Genomic DNA, 19,935 nt, shown 5'->3' on the forward strand with positions numbered 1-19,935 from the left:
GAACTTTTGTAGCACTGGTTCGCAGACACTCCTCTGAGTGGGTTTAGCCATGGTATTTAATTCAGAAGTTAAGGAATCTTTGGCTAGATGTCTCTATCAGATGAACAAGTTACTTACCTTCAATAACATGTTATCTGGTAGAGACACAGTCTAGCCACATATTCCTCAAGGCCCTGCACATCTTCCCCACTTAGCGAACGATCTGTAGTGTAAGGGTCATAACCCTTTTCAGTACTGGTTTTATATTCCAGTATGCATTGTTTCATTTTGTTATGTGATTCAACAGTTCATTGGATCTTATTCCTTTATCTGGACCTGGTATTGTCATACCTTTGGTTATGATTGCTTCACCATTCCTTTTGGTCTTTTCTTATGGACCTTGCCTGGGTATGCTCTTACCATTTATTTCCATTTTCTTTTTATGTTTTTAAAGATATATTGATCTTTTTTGGCAGACTGCTTCCACAGCCAGTGTCTGTAGTAGTTCCACGTTCTGGCGCAGACAGTATCACAGAAGAAACTGATGTCTGTGTGCCCAGTGGGTACTTATATGGCTCCATTATCATCACAACCGGAGTCGACGTCATCAAGAAGCCATACGGCACCGTCCCATGATGCGCAGAAGTATTGCTGAAATGTTTTGTAATCTAGTCAGACGCCTGTTGAGAATTCAAAAGTTAAGCAATCTGCGACTAGACTGTGTCTCTACCAGATAATATATTACCGAAGGTAAGTAACTTGTTCATTATGACCAACTCAGCATCTGGCCTGATGATCTGGGACCATCCCCTAAAGTATAAAAGTAAGTAAGAAAAATTGGAAATGCCATGGACTCCAAACTATCAATGAATGCCCAAGTGGATAAGTTAGCAAGATTAAGCTGCATTAGTATGAAAACTTTGCAATGCATCTTCCTCCACTTAAGATGTAGCTACTGTCTCTCTTGTACTGTCTAAACTTGATAACACCAATGGCCTCTACCACGGTTCATCTTTATCATCTATGAAAAGACTACATAAAATTCAAAACTCTGCTGCCACACTACTCCTAAATGTAAAGCCACAAGCCCACACTTCCCCTTCGTGAGCACCCTACATTGATGACCAGTTGCTAGAAGATCCACCTTGAAGTTGCTTTGAATCACCTGCAAAGCATAGAATGCAGAAAGTCCCAGGTTTGTTCTGCAGACTGGAAGATGTGTGCAATTCCCTTATGGAGAACTTTTAGCTTGGACATTTGGACTATGCCCGCTGGGGCACACATATTCTGTAAGCAGCTAATCATGCCTTTGAACTCCTTGCAATGTCGTGCAGAAACTACAGACATGTCAGAAAGGTCTCAGCTGTCTGATATGATTTATCTCTAATGGCATTGGCAAGGATACTCTTCTTGATCCTAAAGTCCCCGAAGTTAACTACGATCATCCGTGATTTATTTGCTTTTCGAAATTGGAGAGCAGGAAGCTGATGAGCTCTCATAATTGTTAAATAAATCTTTTGTGCAGCAGACTCAGGGTACACGTTTAGAGATAAGATCCGAGATTACGTTAGCAACTGTCTGACCTTTCTCGTGCCTTTTGGGAATCCCAGTGAACCTCAGATTTGAGTGGAGTGATCTGTTTCTACATCAATGATCTTCATCTGGGGTTCCACCAGTTCTGCCTGTAATTTATCTGATAAATCTTCCTGGTAAAGCTTGGCGTCCTCCAAATCACAGACTCTTTTGGTCAACATTGGAGATCTGTGTGGTGAGCTGCTGCATGTTGAGATGGATTAAGCTTAGTGTTCCGTTCTTTTGTGCGCCTTCATCTTGGGAGATTTTCATTTTTATTATTTCCCCTAGGAGCTGATGAAGGAGCGCGTTTATTAATGCTGTCTGAGATTTGCCTATCTAAGGGGTCTGCACTTGCACTTGGGTTCGCGGGTGCTTGGATATTGATGTCAATGTCTTCTGAGTACTTCTGTTCTTTACCAGCAAGCTTTCCCATACAATGGGTGAAACAGGGGCAGTAGACGCTTGATTTTGGCACGGGCAGTAGACGCTTGATTTTGGCACTATGAGCTAACCTGGGCCCCTGGAAGTGGATTGATCTATGGTGACAAGTGACCCCCTTCCTTGTGTTGCTCTTTGGCATTAGTGTTGAGGAACAAGGGATATGTTTGAAGCTGCTTTGTCCCTGAAGAATTATTGGGCAGTTGACTTGATCACCTCTACCTTCATTCCGGAATATCAATGAGTCCCACCAGTGTGAACGCACCAGGCTCCTTGCCATTAGCGAAGTCCAGGCATTGAACCTCAGACTTGGATTCTCTGTTCTGAACAAGCTCTTTCCTTAAGAGTTTGAGCACAGGTCTGTCCTTTTCTTGGCTAGCTCTTTGATCTGATTTTAGATAGGGTGAAATATTCTGGAGTTCTTCGCCAACAAATTTGAGTCTAGCTCCCATATCAAAGGAAATAGAAATGTAATGCTTTGAGTTGCAAACTGGATTTGTAGTAGCTTGACTCTTAGATGCCACATCTCTTGAAAGTCTCTTCATTAAGTTTTTCTCGTTTTCTTTAAAGGAATGGTCATGTATTTAGGAGATGTATTGTTTATCTCTTGTTCTTTGATAGTAAGAATAGGAAGGTTTGGATATGACGATGTCAGCAGTATGTATATAAGTTAAAATATGAACAGAAAGAAGCCTGTGGGGTGACGACAGGGGGGGAGCGCCGCTCATTACCATCACCAGGACCAGGAGTCCGAAAGCCTCTGTAATGGAGCGGGGGAGGGGGGAGGGAGACCGGGAGGTCAGGGGGTTGTTGGTGGAGGGGGGCACTGGGGTTAAAGGGGAAAAAATCCACGTTGGGATCAAATGACATTATAGAATTGACAAAAAGACAAAGATCTAGTAATAGAGTACTAGCCGAGGGTAGGATGGGATTTACCAAGGCAATAATAAATTATATAAGTGTAGAAGGTAAAGAGGGCGGGATACTACTGTAATGGTTAGGAATATCAAAATTTGTTCTTTCAACGTTTCGGGCCTCAACAATACAAATAAAAGTAAAAGGATTGCATCTGAAATTCGTTTTTTTAAGCCGGACATTTTGTGTTTGCAAGAGACCCATCTCCCCTCGGAGAAAAGGGGCTTAGCTGCTGAGTTAGGGTACACAGTGTTGGCAGCATCTCAGCAAACAAGCTTGATAAGAGGGGTAATGATTCTGATTAGACCGCGTTCGGGTACGCTTGTGCGCAGCCTAACTGATAAGTGGGGTAGATGGGTGATAGTGACAGTAAATATAGGAGGTACACACATAGCGATATGCTCTATTTATGGATCTAATTTGGATGAGGGGGAAGTATTTGAATATCTAAACTCTGAGTTGGCTAACTGGAGTTCTCCCTTGGTTGTGTGTGGTGACCTAAATATCAATTTGGCAGCGGGGGAGTTAGATGCTGGTGTAGAGAATTATAAGGGGCGAAACCATTTGTGTTTAAAGCAGTATACAACCTAGTAAAGGATCATGCGCTGGTTGATATTTGGAGTAAAAATTATCCAAAATTACCAGGGTATACTTATTATTCCTCACCACATAGGAAATTTGTCCGCCTGGATTATTTTTTTACTTCAACTAGCATCCAATCCAATATTAAGATTCTATATCCCAGGGTAACATCGGACCACTCCCCACTACAATTGAGATTGCCCATGTTGGAGAAATGAAACAAAGTAGGAGCTTTTCGTTCGACAGGAAACTTTGCCTGGATGAACAATACAGAGAATATATGGGTAAATGGATTACATAATTTATACAGAACAACATGAGCTCTGCTAATATTGAGATAATATGGGATAATTGGAAAGCCTGTTTTAGAGGGAAAGCGGTGAGTTATGGACTCTATCATCAAAATCAGCAACGGGGAAAAATGCAGGACTTGTATGATCAGCTGTGTAAGGCGGAAAAATATCTGATTAAAGAAATAGAGAAGAGGGATAATGTGACCAAAATTCAGGAGTATGAGGGGTTAATTGCTAAATGTCGTGCTAATATCATAGGAGTTTGGTGTGAGGAGATAGCTCGGAAATACCTAACATATAGACGGTATATCCATGAGTATGGAGAAGCTATAGGAAGGGCATTGGCCCTAAAATTTAAAATGAAGGAATCTGCTCGCCAAATTGCGAAAATGCAAGATAAAAATTAGGTTATGTTTGAAGATCCAGAGAAAATATTGGAAATACTATATCAGTTTTACACTGAACTATATACCCATCAATCTAATTTATCTCCCGACGTTTTTTTGAGTGAGGTTATTTTTAGTAAATAAACAGATCTTGAGAAAGAGGCGTTAGATCAGCCTTTTTCAATGGAAGAATTGGAAAGGACAGTAAAAAATATTCCGAATGGGAAGGCAGCTGGCCCTGATTTTATTCCAGGGGAGGTGTATAAATGTTTTTTTGAACCTTTAAACATTTTTATGTTGGAGACTTTTAGAATGGCACAATTGGGGAGAGCTCCACAGTCATGGGATGATGCTTCAATTGTTGTCTTCGCTAAAAAAGGGAAACCCCCAAAGCAGCCCTCCTCATATCGACCCATATCTTTACTAAATTGCGTTAGCAAGATTTATTCAAAGATGCTTGCAAACCGCATGTCTAAGGTTATAACACCCTTAGTATCATTGACTCAGCATGGGTGTATCCCATACAGAGGAACTATAGCACATATTAATAAAGTAATCACCTTGATAGATATAGCAGAAACCGAGAAAAGAGACTTGGCGCTGATTTTACTCGACGCTGAGAAAGCGTTCGATCGCGTAGAGTGGGCATATCTGTGGGTAGTTATGAATAGAATGGGATTTGGTGAAAACAAAGTAGGAGCTTTTCGTTCGACAGGAAACTTTGCCTGGATGAACAATACAGAGAATATATGGGTAAATGGATTGCATAATTTATACAGAACAACATGAGCTCTGCTAATATTGAGATAATATGGGATAATTGGAAAGCCTGTTTTAGAGGGAAAGCGGTGAGTTATGGACTCTATCATCAAAATCAGCAACGGGGAAAAATGCAGGACTTGTATGATCAGCTGTGTAAGGCGGAAAAATATCTGATTAAAGAAATAGAGAAGAGGGATAATGTGACCAAAATTCAGGAGTATGAGGGGTTAATTGCTAAATGTCGTGCTAATATCATAGGAGTTTGGTGTGAGGAGATAGCTCGGAAATACCTAACATATAGACGGTATATCCATGAGTATGGAGAAGCTATAGGAAGGGCATTGGCCCTAAAATTTAAAATGAAGGAATCTGCTCGCCAAATTGCGAAAATGCAAGATAAAAATTAGGTTATGTTTGAAGATCCAGAGAAAATATTGGAAATACTATATCAGTTTTACACTGAACTATATACCCATCAATCTAATTTATCTCCCGACGTTTTTTTGAGTGAGGTTATTTTTAGTAAATAAACAGATCTTGAGAAAGAGGCGTTAGATCAGCCTTTTTCAATGGAAGAATTGGAAAGGACAGTAAAAAATATTCCGAATGGGAAGGCAGCTGGCCCTGATTTTATTCCAGGGGAGGTGTATAAATGTTTTTTTGAACCTTTAAACATTTTTATGTTGGAGACTTTTAGAATGGCACAATTGGGGAGAGCTCCACAGTCATGGGATGATGCTTCAATTGTTGTCTTCGCTAAAAAAGGGAAACCCCCAAAGCAGCCCTCCTCATATCGACCCATATCTTTACTAAATTGCGTTAGCAAGATTTATTCAAAGATGCTTGCAAACCGCATGTCTAAGGTTATAACACCCTTAGTATCATTGACTCAGCATGGGTGTATCCCATACAGAGGAACTATAGCACATATTAATAAAGTAATCACCTTGATAGATATAGCAGAAACCGAGAAAAGAGACTTGGCGCTGATTTTACTCGACGCTGAGAAAGCGTTCGATCGCGTAGAGTGGGCATATCTGTGGGTAGTTATGAATAGAATGGGATTTGGTGAAAACTTCCTGAGAGCTATTAAAGTATTGTATCGCTCACCTAACGCGAGAGTTGTAGTCATGGGCCGAAATTCGGAAAGGATAATTATTACAAGAGGTACGCACCAGGGGTGTCCCTGCTCTCCACTTCTCTTTGCGATGTTTATTAAACCATTTTTAACAAAATTATTAGAGTCACCACATATTAAACCATTCATTGTTTCAAGTATACCTCACTCAGTATTTGCATATGCAGATGATATAGCCATCATTACCACCGATCCTGGGCAGGCAATGACAGAGATTGAACGCTTGGCCATAGATTTTGGAAGCAGCTCTGGCTATAAGTTAAATGCCGCAAATACTCTGGTGCTCTGTCCATATACCGTTCAATTTAACGATTACAGGGTTACCCCTGAAGTGACATATTTAGGAATTACAATCAAATCTCATACACAAGAGATAGTGGACGTTAATTGGGGTAAGATAATGCAACAAATCAAGCAATCCTTAGATAGATGGGGGAGACTCCAGTTGTCTATAATTGGGAGAGGTAACATCATCAAGATGAATGTATTAGCCAAGATATTATATGTATATCGCAGTATTCCCTTAGAGATACCCTTAAATCATATTTATAAGCTGCAAACATTATGTATAAAACATTTTTGGCCACCCGGAAAAACTAGGCGAGCAATGAAATGGCTGACTCTGCCAATAGAGAGAGGTGGGCGTGGGATTTTGTGTTTTATTATTATGTTTGCTTCTTACAAAGAATGAGAATTCTGCTGACTGGAGAACAAATTAAGGACCCGGCAGAGTCCCCGTCGATATTTTATCTATTATTAGGGGAACATGCAAAAGGATGTTTGTTAAAAGAGTTGGCGGGGAATTACTACAAGCATACCCGTTTTAAGGTGGTCGAGTCTGCATATAAAGTTTGGAGAAAAGTCGCGAGGATCATGAAGTTAGAGAGAATTTCGTATCATACTCCCCTTTCTGCAGAGAAAATACTTCCATCAATATTTTGGGACAATGTAGCGAAGGAATGGAGCAAGAAAGGGGTGGTTAGAATCGGAGATTTATATGAGGCGGACGGAATATTTAATTCTTTTTCTAATATGGGTAGTAAATACCAGCTACCTCATTCTTCTTTTTTTAAATATCTCCAAGTCAGAGATTTTTGTTTAAAGAAACTAACCAGACCCAGTCCTAATAAATTATTAGAGGCAATTCAATCAAAAAAATGGATAGGCATGATATATAGGTTGCTGATGGAATATAAGCCTGATGACTTGAACAAATATATTGTATACTGGCAGAATCAGTTGGAGGAAACCAATCTAAATATTGTAGATTCTATTTTGATGGCTAAGGCTATTTGTTTGTCAGCCAATTTGAAAGCTCAGGTATATAAGACAATCTTTAGACTATATTATACTCCCAAACGAATGGCAACATGGGGGCCTATGTATGATGGAAAATGCTTTCGGTGTGGAGGGGAAGATGCAGATATTGTTCATGTCTTTTACAACTGTCCTAAATTATCGTCTTTCATCTCCAGTATAGAAAGGTTTATATCTTTAGTCATTCATTATCCGATTAAAATATCCCCCGCACTTATGTTAATAGGGGGAGGGTAATGTGTTAATGAAAATGAGAACTTATGTAAATTTAAGAACTTTTTCTTTGTGGCAATGACTATAGCCAGGCTATGTATAGCTACGGAATGGCTACAACCTGAAGCACCGATGTTTGAATTTTGGAGAAGGAAATTGTTTAATGTATATGGACTAGAATGGAATTTGTATGCTCTAAAGGGTGTCAGGAAAAGACGATTAGGTATATTGATTTGGGGGGCACTTAAAGAGTATTTAGAGGAATAATTTTATGGATTTATGTATTTTGTATTTGAATTTGGTAACCCTGTCCTACCCGTCCGTTTCAAACAATTTTGTAAAAGAAGATTGTGAATGTCTATATTTTGATGTTGTGAATGAATTATGTTTTCAAATGACCCAACGATGGTAATAAATAAATAAAAAAAAATAAAAAAAAGAAAGTCTCTTCATCATGCATGGGGGTCACCGCTAGGATATGACTGTGGGAGCCGCAAACCGCACCCATGGCTACACAGGACACCTCCAAGACTATCCACAGGTATGCTCCACCCCAGAAGAGAGTATATTTCTCCCTTCCTGAGATGCAGGTTCGGGATGCAGCTGAAAGGCACAGATCACCAATGGGTTTGTGTAGCGCCGGGATATAGGTCTTGGATGCCCATATATGGATAGATAGCACTGCAAAGCACTATAAAAGCTCGTTAATCAAGGTTCCTCTCCCTATACATGTTGTCACATTCTCCCAACAGGGGCAAGGGAAAGCTGCCTTTGTACAGCCCAAAGACAGCAATCCAGTCAAAAGAGTTAAAGGGCAATATGTAGGTGTTTCATAGCCTCCGCTAGGCTTAATGCAAGCGAGAGGGGGATACAAATTCGAAATGTGAGCAATGTACAGTACTTCTCCAGAAGCTGCTGTTCCAGCTTTCTGCTATGAACACAATGGATTGACTGAAGGCTGGCGATCAGGGGGAAACAGAAACATTGTGCCATTCTCAACACTGCTGGAAAACCGCCTCATTCTGCAAGTCCCTCCCGCTGACCGGCAATCCTGACCCACTGCTCCATCTTGCAGTTTACTTCTTAAGGCAGGGGATGTGCCGACAGGGGACTTGCCGTCCAATTTCCCTTATGAGTGATCTGCTTGAATTTTTCAAAGGCACACCTACCAATATTTCCAAGTATGAGGTGCAATGTGTTAGGGTGAGCATGTGTGGGAGGCAAATGTGTAGCACTGGGGAGAATCCAGGCTAGAACGAGGAGTGACGCCCATCATCTTGGATGCCATTAGCATACTGTAAACATCTTCAACCATGGAGCATGATTGGTGCTCTACGTTGCCACCACAGAGCAAGCCGGAGGGGGGGGGGGGGGGGGTCAGGATTGGAGTAGTAAATTTGAAATCTGAGGTCACTTGAAATATTTGTTTCTTTTTTCATGCCCTATTAATCATTGAATGTCTTGTAAAATGTTGTAGTGTTACTGCCAGACCACCAAATGATTATGGACCGACCACCACTATGGGCATCTTGCCTTTGCAACTGCGCCGACACTCTGGCACCCCGCAAGAGGAGACCAGGCAAGCAACACTCCAAGAAAGCCAGCTGGGTAACTCCCGCCCTCCACGAGTCCAGGTGCACCTGCAGATGACTCAATAAGAATTTGAGGAACAGCAAAACCCTAGAAAGGAACCTTCAAATCTGCCATCAACACACACCATCCCTGCCTCAAAACCACAAAGAAAACGCCAATGCACATAAAAGCAAAGAACTCTTCTCCCTTGTCAAGGAGTTGGCCCAGCCCAACAGTGAGACCACAGACTCCTCACTCTCCCAACACCTCTGCAACAAACTCTGCTCCTTCTTCCACCAAAAGATCAGGTAGATATATGACAGCTTCAACGTCCTAGACCCCGCTACTATGCCCACCACCACCGCACACAACCACGTTGCAGCCCAACAGACCACGCACAGCTGGACCTCACTCACAACAAAGATAACACTCAAGACCATGAAGAGCATCCACTGAGGAGCCCCGTCCGATCCTTGTCCGTACCACATCTTCCACAGAGCAGCCGCCACCATTGCCCCCCAACTTTGCTGCACCATCAACTGCTTCATGGAAACCGCCACCTTCCCAGATTATTGGAAACAACCCGAGATCAACCCCCTGCTAAAGAAGCCGACCTCAGACCTAACAGACATCAAGAATTTCAGACCCATCTCCCTCCTCTCCTTCCCAGCCAAGATCACTGAGAAGGCCATCAACGCCAAGCTCTTAAGAGTTCATTGAAGTGAACTATGTCCTGGCCACCTCCGAATCTGGCTTCCGAACCAACCACAGTATGGAGACTGCACTCCTCGCCACCACTGATGCCATCTGCACCCTTCTCGACTGGAACAAGACTGCAGCCCTCATCCTACTGGACTTCTCTGCCGCCTTTGACACCATTTCCCACTGCATCCTAATCATGAGACTACACGATGCCAGCATTCGCGACAAGGCACTGGACTGGATCCGCTCCTTACTCACTGGCCAAAGACAGCAAGTCAGACTACCCCGGTTCCTCTTAGTACCCACAGAGATCAGCTGTGGAGTGGCCCAGGGTTCCTCCCAGAACCATACTCTCTTCAACTTCTACTTGGCCCCGCTCGCAGCCATCTTCGGAAGCCACAGAATGAACATAGTCTCCTACGCCAATGACTCCCAGCTAAGTCTCTCCCTCACCAACAAACCCACAACCGCAAGAACCAACTTCCACAGACGAATGAAGGTTGTTGCTACCTGAATGAAAGACATCTGCCTCAAGCTAAATGCGGACAAGACCTAAGTACTCATCCTGGGACCCCCGTTTCAGCAGGGGACAACTCTTGGTGTTCAGCCACTCTGCAACCCCCCTCCCACCCAGAAGGACCACTTCCGCAACCTCTGCATCATACTGGACTCATCACCCACAATGAACTGCTAAATCAACACAGTTTCCTCAGTCTGCTTCCACACGCTCCACCTGATCCAAAAGACATTCAGATGGACCCCCATAAACTACAGAAAGATGGTCACCAACGCACTCATCATCAGCAGACTCAACTACGGCAACACACTCTATGCCGGCATCACCCAGAAGCAGATCAAGAAACAATAGAACCTTCAAAACACCGCAGCCAGACTGGTCCTCAACATCCCCCGCCGCAGCCACATCCTGCAACACCTCTGACAACTTCATTGGCTCCTAGTCAACAAGAGAATCACCTTTAAGCTTCTCACACATGCCAAAAAACCTCTCTTTAACGAAGGGCCAGTGTTGTAATGGTTAATTCCCCTCTTCTTTCTTCACATCAATGCTCTCTCTGTTCAGCCTGCATGGCAGAAGAATGATGTATGATGTCGTGGACTGGTGGAGAGTGTCAGTTGGAGGATGAGAGGCTGAGCAGAGGGAGACTGCTCCTGGTGGGGCTGTACAACTATACTTCTATCTTATTTACCATCCTACCTTCATCTTCTACAACTTTAACTGAAACTAATAAAGGAACTATTCGGAACTACCACCTGGTCTACACTTTGGATTATTTATTTACAACATTTTGGCGACGTTTGGACTCTTGAACCTACAGATTTTGAATTTTATTTGACAAGAAACATTAAAAGTGCATCTACAAAGTTTACTAATGGAACTGCAACTTATTACAAGCTTCAAGCATCTACGTGAATATTCATGTACTACTTAAAGAAACTGGCACCCCAGCCCCACCAGTGACCTTGACACCGGTCAGCCTCCAACCCGGGCTCACCTGAAAATATACTTTAAAATATACTCTGTGCGCCATCTTCTGTCATGTTTTGGAATTGCTGATTCCTCGATTTTAACAAGCTGAGTACCGATTCTTGGTCTATTTAAAATGTTATTTCATTGTAATGATTTATCAATGTTTTTGCATATGAGAAGGTGTATTTGTATTAATTTGCTGAGTAACAATATATGCTGAGTATTATCAAATGTCTACATTTACTTGTCTACATTTACGTGACAAAGTTAAAATTGCAGTTTGGGTGAGTGTATCTCATTACTTGAATGATATTATCTGTGAGTTAGTGCATATTTATACAGGTGAGGGTAACCCTGTAATTTTACACAGATTAGTGTATCCTGTACATTCTTGATATTTACACAGGTGAGGGTATCCCTGTAATGTACACAACATGAGTGTATCCTGTTTCATTTTCGTTGTTTACACGGGTGAGGGTATTCCTGTAATTTTAACGGGTGAGTGTATCCTATACTTTCTTGATATTTACACATGTGAGGGTATCCCTGTAATTTACACAACATGAGTGTATCCTGTTTCATTCTTGGTTATTTACACAGGTTAGGGTATTCCTGTAATTTACACGGATTAGTGTTTCCTGTTTTATTTTGGTTATTTACGCAGGTTAGGGTATTCCTGTAATTTACACAAATTAGTGTATCCTGTATTATTCTTGTTTTTACATGGGTGTGGGTACTCCTGTAATTGTCACGGGTCAGTGTATCCCATTACTTGTTATTTACACGGGTGAGTGTATCCCGTTCCATTCTTCTTGTTTCTTGGGTGAGTGTATCCCTGTATTTTCTGGTGGCTTCTTTGTTGAGTACCAGTTGTCACGCATGTTTCTACATTTGCGTTATGGTCCTGTCAGTGCTGGTTCACTGTTAACTTCACGGCTCTTGTTTAATCCTTCTCTTCATCTTTGCCGTTGATTGGATCTTTGATGCATATGGGACCCTGAGACGTCAGGTTTACTTATGTTGTGCATGCGTTTCTCTTCTTCTTTCTTTTGCTTGTGACGTATTGTCTCTTCAGGTGTGGATATTTTCGTGGCACAGGTTTTGTTTTGCCTTCTTTTGCAAGAAATGGGGATGGTGTGCGTGCCTTTAAGTTGCTTATATTTCATTGTGCATTTATTGCTGTCATGTTATTTCTTTTAATTTCATGTTATTGCATTATATTGCATTCTAGGTTATCGCATGATTTAATTGCACATTTGCATTTTCCTTATTATTACATTGCATTTCATTGTATTGCATTATTTACTATGTTTCATTTTATATCATCGCATTATTGCATTCAATTATTGCAATCACTTTGTATTCCTTCTGTTTCTTTACTTCTTATTCTTCTATTGCCTTTTGTTGTGAAGAGAGAGGATATGTTGTAATGGTTAATTCCCCTCTTCTTTCTTCACATCAATGCTCTCTCTGTTCAGCCTGCATGGCAGGAGAATGATGTATGATGTCATGGAATGTTGGTGTGTGGACTGGTGGAGAGCGTCAGTTGGAGGATGAGAGGCTGAGCAGAGGGAGACTGCTCCTGGTGGGGCTGTACAACTATACTTCTATCTTATTTACCATCCTACCTTCATCTTCTACAACTATAACTGAAACTAATAAAGGAACTACTTGGAACTACCACCTGGTCTACACTTTGGATTATTTATCTACAACAGCCAGCATATCTCAACCACCGCCGGCGAGACAACTCCGTTCCGCCCAACTCCCCCTAGCCTCCGTCCTCAGGATCCACAAGACCAGACCCAGAGGAAGCATTTTCTCCTACTACCCTATCAAGATCAGAAACACACTGCCCCTCCACTTCAGACAATCAACATTGCTGACCTAATTCAAGAAGGACCTACAAGGTCAGGCTCTTCAAATGATCCTTCACTCAGAGGGACCAGCAGCCTCTCCCCAGCGCCTTGAGACCCTCACAGGTGAGTAGCCATACATGGTATATAGACAGTGTACATACAGTGTATATGAGGTAGTATTATCATTGTAGTACACCACACAATACTTCTTCAGTGAGTCTTTGGTCATGTGCGCTCACTCTTTCTTTCCCATGTAAACTTTTATCTGTGAAATGGCCCTGTTAGAAATGGGGGTCTCTAGTTGGCATAGGTGGGTACCTTTGTCCAAATAGGGACCTATGCTTCTAGTCAGGGTAAGGAGGGATACACACTTTAAATAATCCCTGCTCACTGTCTTTCGTTGCTTGGCACGAGCAGATTGGCTACTCCCAAAAGCAATGTGTAAAGTATTTGTACCAACACTCATAGTAACACAGTGATAACACCACAAATGGACACCACACTTGTTTAGAAAAATAAAGAATATTTATCTAAACTAAACAAGACCAAAACTACAAAAATCAAGCATACACAGTTAAAAATATGACGTTCAAAAGGTTTTAAGCACTTGTACCATAGAAAACGATGGATGCTTTACTTTTCACCAAAGTACCTATATATGCGTCAAAGTTCCAAAGCCAAACAGCCGCAGAGTCGTAAAACAAAGAGATGTGACAGTCCTGAGACCTTAGAGAGGTAATGCAACAGTTCTGCGACACGCAGCGACCGAGTTGCGTTGAGGCAGATCTATATGGGGAGTGATCTGTCGATTCTCGGTTCGCAGGTGATGCGTCGGGAAAGCATGGCGCACAGGTACGAAGCGTGGAAATCTGGGATGTGTTGGCGATCGATGCGTCGGTCCTCTTCAGCTGCGATCCCTCGATGCGTCGATTCTTGCAACTGTGACAGGCGCTGCAAAAGGTTTCGCAATGGCACATGGGTGCGTAGAAATTCTTCTTGTGCTGTGGAGATGCGTCGAGAAAACAGCCACAAGAAGAGCGATGCGTCTATTTTAGCAGTTCTTCACATTTCTTCTTTCTTCCAGCTCCCAAACAGCAGCAACAACCTCCAGAGTCCCCCGACTGGCACAGACACCCCAAGGCATGTTGGAACTCACAACAGCAGAGTTCAGGGCAGATGGTGTGGAGTCTCTGTGTCCCTGAGACTTCAGAATAGGAGGCCAGCTCACTTCTGCCCTTGGAGATCTCCTTCAGGCAGGGGACACAGCCCACAGCAAAGTCCTTCTCCTTTCCTTGGCAGAAACAGCAACTGCAGACCAAACCCAGACACACAGCAAGGGCAGTACTTTTCCTCAGTCTCTCCAGCTCTTCTGCTTGGAAAAGGTTCCTCTTGAATTCAAGGAGTGATCTAAAGTTCAGGGGTTTTAGGTCTAATACGTATACCCCAAAATTACTTTGATCTCTTTGTGCAAGGGGCTCAGAGCCCAGCTCAAACCTGTTATGGGGAGCACTCTGCAAGTGCACAACAACATCCATTGTCAGTGTGAGCATTGGTTCCAGACACACCACAGGGGAGCGGAGCCAGCATTGTGGAAGGCAGGCACAGCCCTATTCAGGTATAGGTGCGACTCCTCCGACCACTTCAAATGCAGATCAGGTCTATTCACCCTAATGCTGACTCATCCAGACTCCTGGAGCCACTGAACCTCCCCAGCCCCTGTCACTCCAAAGCCAGACAGTCAATCCACAAACAGACAGAGGCATAGAGTATGGTTGAACAAAAAAATTGCTACTTTCTAAAAGTGGTATTTAAAAACACACAATTTAAAAACCATCTTTACTAAAAGATGTGTTTTTAAATCCTGAGTTCAGGGATACCAAACTCCATTTTTTAAAATCTTATCCCTATTGGAAGATATGCTTGAACATTTTTACAAAGCATTCCCCATTCTGACCTACAGGCAAGATAGCCTTTCAATAGTGAAAAACGAAATTGGCAGTATTTCACTATCAAGACATGTCACACACACCAGCACATGTCCTTCCTTTCACATACACTGCACCCTGCCCACGGGGGTACCTTGGGCCTACCATAGGGGTGCCCTATATGTAAATAAAGAGAAGGCTAGGGCCTGGTAAGTGAATGCACTTGCCAAGTCCATATGGCAGTTCACAAACTGTGCGCAGGCACTGCAGTGGCAGGCCTGAGACGTCTTTTCATGAGTACCCATGTGGGTGGCACAATCAGTGCTGCAGGCCCACTAGTAGCATATGATTTATCATCCCTGACACACTCAGAGCACTTTACTAGGAACCTATTGGTAAATCAAATATGCCAATCATGGATAGCCAATCACAGCAACAATTTACACAGAGAGCATATGCACTTGTCCAGAGCCCTATATCCAACCAATACAGGTCAGGATAAAACATAGGAGGAAGAAGCAAAAGGTTTGTGGATAACTCTGCAAAAAAGGCCATTTCCCATAGGCCCTCAATATTGGCACATGAGATGGGCAATTTCAAACAGACAGTACACAATTTGCTTAATCTGCTTACTCTGGCCACTGACATAGCTTTCCATGCCAATACTGGTGCACCTGAACATTGAGATTCTCTGGGACAGGTTCTGAAAACAAATACATTGAACTGGTCACATATGTCCTCAGAATTATTGCAGTACTAAACAAGCATTTGCAATGCAATAGGTGTCAGTTTTACTTGAGTTTGAGCTATTGGTATTGTAAATGGCTATGTCTTTTATTTATGTTTCGGTTTTTAAAACATAAATAAAAAGCATTGTCATTTACAATGCTAATAGCTGAAACTCTCGCAAATGTGAGACATATTGCAAGGTGGTCCAGGCAAATATAGGGCTTTTATTTGCAATTGAAAACAAAACGGCCCACCAGTTGGCCTTTGCCACAGGGCCCTCAGGCAAAGGCCGATGGGCTGTCTAGCCAATCGGACCCTGATGTACCTTCTTTCCTTTTGGGATTCCTCGAACCAGGGAGTGCAAATCCGTAAAGAAAGTAGAAAGATACAAGGGAGGGGAAAAGATTGAAAGAGGGGATGTGCAGTGAATGCAAGGTACACAGTATAGAGGTACAGTTACCTGGGACAAGACAAGGAGTCTACCTCCGCACACCAGAGCCGATCAAAGTGCTGATTTATGTGCAGATATGAGGTCCTGGGCTTACGTTTAATATCAGCAGTGGCCACCAACTCTCTCATCTCATATAAACATAGCATTAAATCCCCTTTCATCAACACATAAAAGCTGCTTTTTCAGGAAGCGCCTAGAAAGCAGTTTTAACCATAGAAGCTCTAATTCAAAATACTAGGTATTTTGAGATTATTCCGCTGCCTCTGGCCGCTAGCAGAGGAAAGGGTGATAAACTGATCTCCTCTACCTTCTCCCCCCAACGTTCCTTACCTCCATATGTTGACAAGTTAGAAAAAGACAAAGGTTGTCTTTAAGGCGGATTTGGCGAAGTGCGTTTGTATAGTGCAAAGTTCTTCATGACCCACGAGAAATAGATTGTGATACAATAAACCTGGCAGGGACAAAGCAGACGATATGCGGGTGTCACAGCTGCTGGCGGGCAACAGGCTGCAGAGGGAGACATTGGAGAGTGTTGAATGTACTGCAGAACGCGGCTCACCCCTCGGGGCCTTCCGGGCATCACAATGACTCCCCATGCTGTGACCTGCTCTCGGCTCCGGTCCCCCCTCAGGAGACCCTGTTATGTGACCCCACGGCACTGCACGACCCACAGAGCATCTTCGGTTACTTACGGCAGCAGGCAGGTCCTTAATACCTCAGGCTCACCGCACGTCCCCCCAGGGGCTGGGGTGTCCGCCGGCTCCTCCTGCTGCCAAGGGCCTGCAGACACCATCAGGCAGTCTGCACCGCTCTTGTACCTCCTGCCCGGCTCCCTGTCCGCAGTCTCCTGCTCGATATCCAGTCTTGGCAGTTTGGGCTGGACTGTTCCCATGAGGCACAGGGTCAAGGCTGATTTGCATATGGTCATGTCTGAACTGTGGTGGCTTGGTGAGCAAAATAACGATGGATTAAACCCAGATCTGTGACTGGGGGTGAATGTTTTGCCATTGTGCAACATTCTGTCCATCATCTTGTTTGTTTTGCTGTTCACCCTATGTGGGAAGGGTATTCCCAGACGTGGGCCCCCGTGCTCACTAGGACACTGGAGTCAAACTATTTTGGCTGAAGACAGCTGATAGCCAGAAATAGGTCCTAGCATGCTTGATTCAAATAACAATGGATTTAACCCACTGGGGTGAATGTTCTGCAATTATGCAACATTCCGTCCATCATCTTATTTGTTTTGCTGTTCACCCTGTGTGGGAAGGGTATATCCAGACATGGGTCCCATGCTCACTAGGCCACTGGAGTCAAACTATCCTGGCTGTGAACTGGGGTGGCTTGGCGAGCAAAATAACGATGAATTAAACCCAGATCTGTGATTTTAGACCAAGGGATTACATTAATGGAGCGTAGGGTGTCACAAGACCTCGCCTTGGCAAAGAAAAGATCATCTATGGGACAAATTGCAACGGCCAAATCCCAGTTACAATCCAAGGCTGTGGGTCTTATAGATATCCAGGCAGATGTTCATGTTGATGCTGATAGATGTAGCCTTCCCAATACGGTAGATCTTCCAGTGTCCCATCTATCATGCTCCTCTCAACTAAGCACAGACTTGGAAAAAACTCCGGAAATAGCCACCAGTATTACCCAGGAAGACACAAGTGTCACCACATTGAGGGGCAGGAGGGAGGGCGCCATCCCTAAAGTACGGAAGATAAAAAAAGGGAGGGGAAGGGGTCGACACCAGAAAAAGATTAATGGGGTCGCTGCTCAAAAATCACATATAAATCATGACCTCCAGGGTGGTGATGTTATAATAGAGGCCGGGAGCACAGGGAATTTGGAAGGTTTGACTAGCCTGGTTGAGAAAAGTGGCAGTGGGAACGCGGCCGACACTCAACTCTTAGTGAGGATAGAAGAGCTTTTTAAACATTATCTCTCTCCTATTGAGAATAAACTATCCCATATTGAAAAACAACTAGCCGATCTCTGCACCATGCCCAAAAACCAAAACCCACCCGGGGCCCAAAAAGCAGGGAGTAACAAAACAAGCAGTAATAAAGCTATAGCACAAGCTCCTAAAATTACTGCACCCAGTAGTAGTAAATACCAATCCCAATCCAGCCTTAGTTGCCGAGAAGAGAGCTGAAAAGAAAGATAAAACCAACATATGTCCCGACCTGTCTTGTGAGGAGGCCACTTCACCCAGGGAACACACCACGCAGCCAAAGGGAAATAAAAATGGTGGAGCATCGACCAGAGGAAGAGTGTTGAACCTCCCCCCTGAGGCCGCACCATATGTGGTGGTTATGACGGGGGTCCCAGAATTGGAGGCTCCTGGAGAGGAATCCAAATGGTCGTTATTCAACAAGGTCCGCCATTGGCTTAACCAAAATCGGCCTCTACCCCCACATCGTTCAAGGAAGATCCTGACGGTGCGGAGGGTGGCATGGCTGGGCCACCAGAGGAAAACTGTCCGGGGAGATTGTGTGTTGATCTACTTTGCGGATCCACACATTGCTGCCCATGTCTGCTCATGGGACACCCAAGATAAGTTCGAGGGTATAGCTACCAGACGACTTTCCTTTTTTTATCCCCCAAGGAGCGGCCCCACTCGGGACCATGTAGTTGATAGTAACTGGTATGGAACAGGGCACCGTGACTGGGGTCGGAAATGGGGGCTCTGGGGGGAGCAGCCAGCCATGGAGCCAGCACGTAGGGATAACTGGGGTGGCTTTCTGATCATAAACAGGTTTAGCTGCCTGGATATGGTGGATTGACATGCAAAATCACCAAGGGCTAAATGTAGGTAAATCTAATTTACCGATTCATAAATACCGAATTTTACTGATTCGGTATTTATGAATCGGTAATTTAGAAGGAGGGAGATGTAGGTAAATCAAAAATCTGATTTACCGAATCGGTAACATTCGGTATTTACCGATTCGGTAAATACCGAATCGGTATTTCCCATTGATTCCTATGGGCCTTGAAGCCCATAGGAATCAATGGGCAATACCGATTCGGTATTTACCGAATCGGTAAATACCGAATGTTGCAAGGGTGCAGAGGGTGTCAGTTTGACACTCTCTAGCACCCCAATTCCAGACTTGTGTGCCATGTGGCACACTCTTAGGAGTGCCACCTACATGTGGATTTACCGAATCGGTAAATATACCGATTCGGTATTTTACCGATTCGGTACATTTACAGAATCGGTGAAATATAGGCCCCCTACATCTGAAAACCCTAATACCGGTCGGTAACGGCCGAATTCGGCTGTTACCGACCGGTATTAGGGCTCCTACATCTGGCCCCTAGTCTCTTAAATAAGGGGAAAGTGGTTCCCACTGCCGTGAACAATCCTGATATTAGGAAAGCGGGCCCCATAGCTGCCTACAACTCTGATAGCAGCAGGACTGTAGCAACCATTCAAACAAAGTTGCCAATGGGCAATGGTTACAATAATTCACCCCCGAAATTAGTTAGCTCCTTTAACGCAACTGGTGAGTCTATTGCCTGTGCGCAGAGTGGGAATAATGGAGTTACCCCTGACATGCCTGTCACAGATCATAGGGTTATCCATATGCTATCCTGGAATGTG

This window comes from Lissotriton vulgaris, chromosome 4_1 (assembly GCF_964263255.1).
Source record: "Lissotriton vulgaris chromosome 4_1, aLisVul1.2, whole genome shotgun sequence".
NCBI lineage: Eukaryota > Metazoa > Chordata > Amphibia > Caudata > Salamandridae > Lissotriton > Lissotriton vulgaris.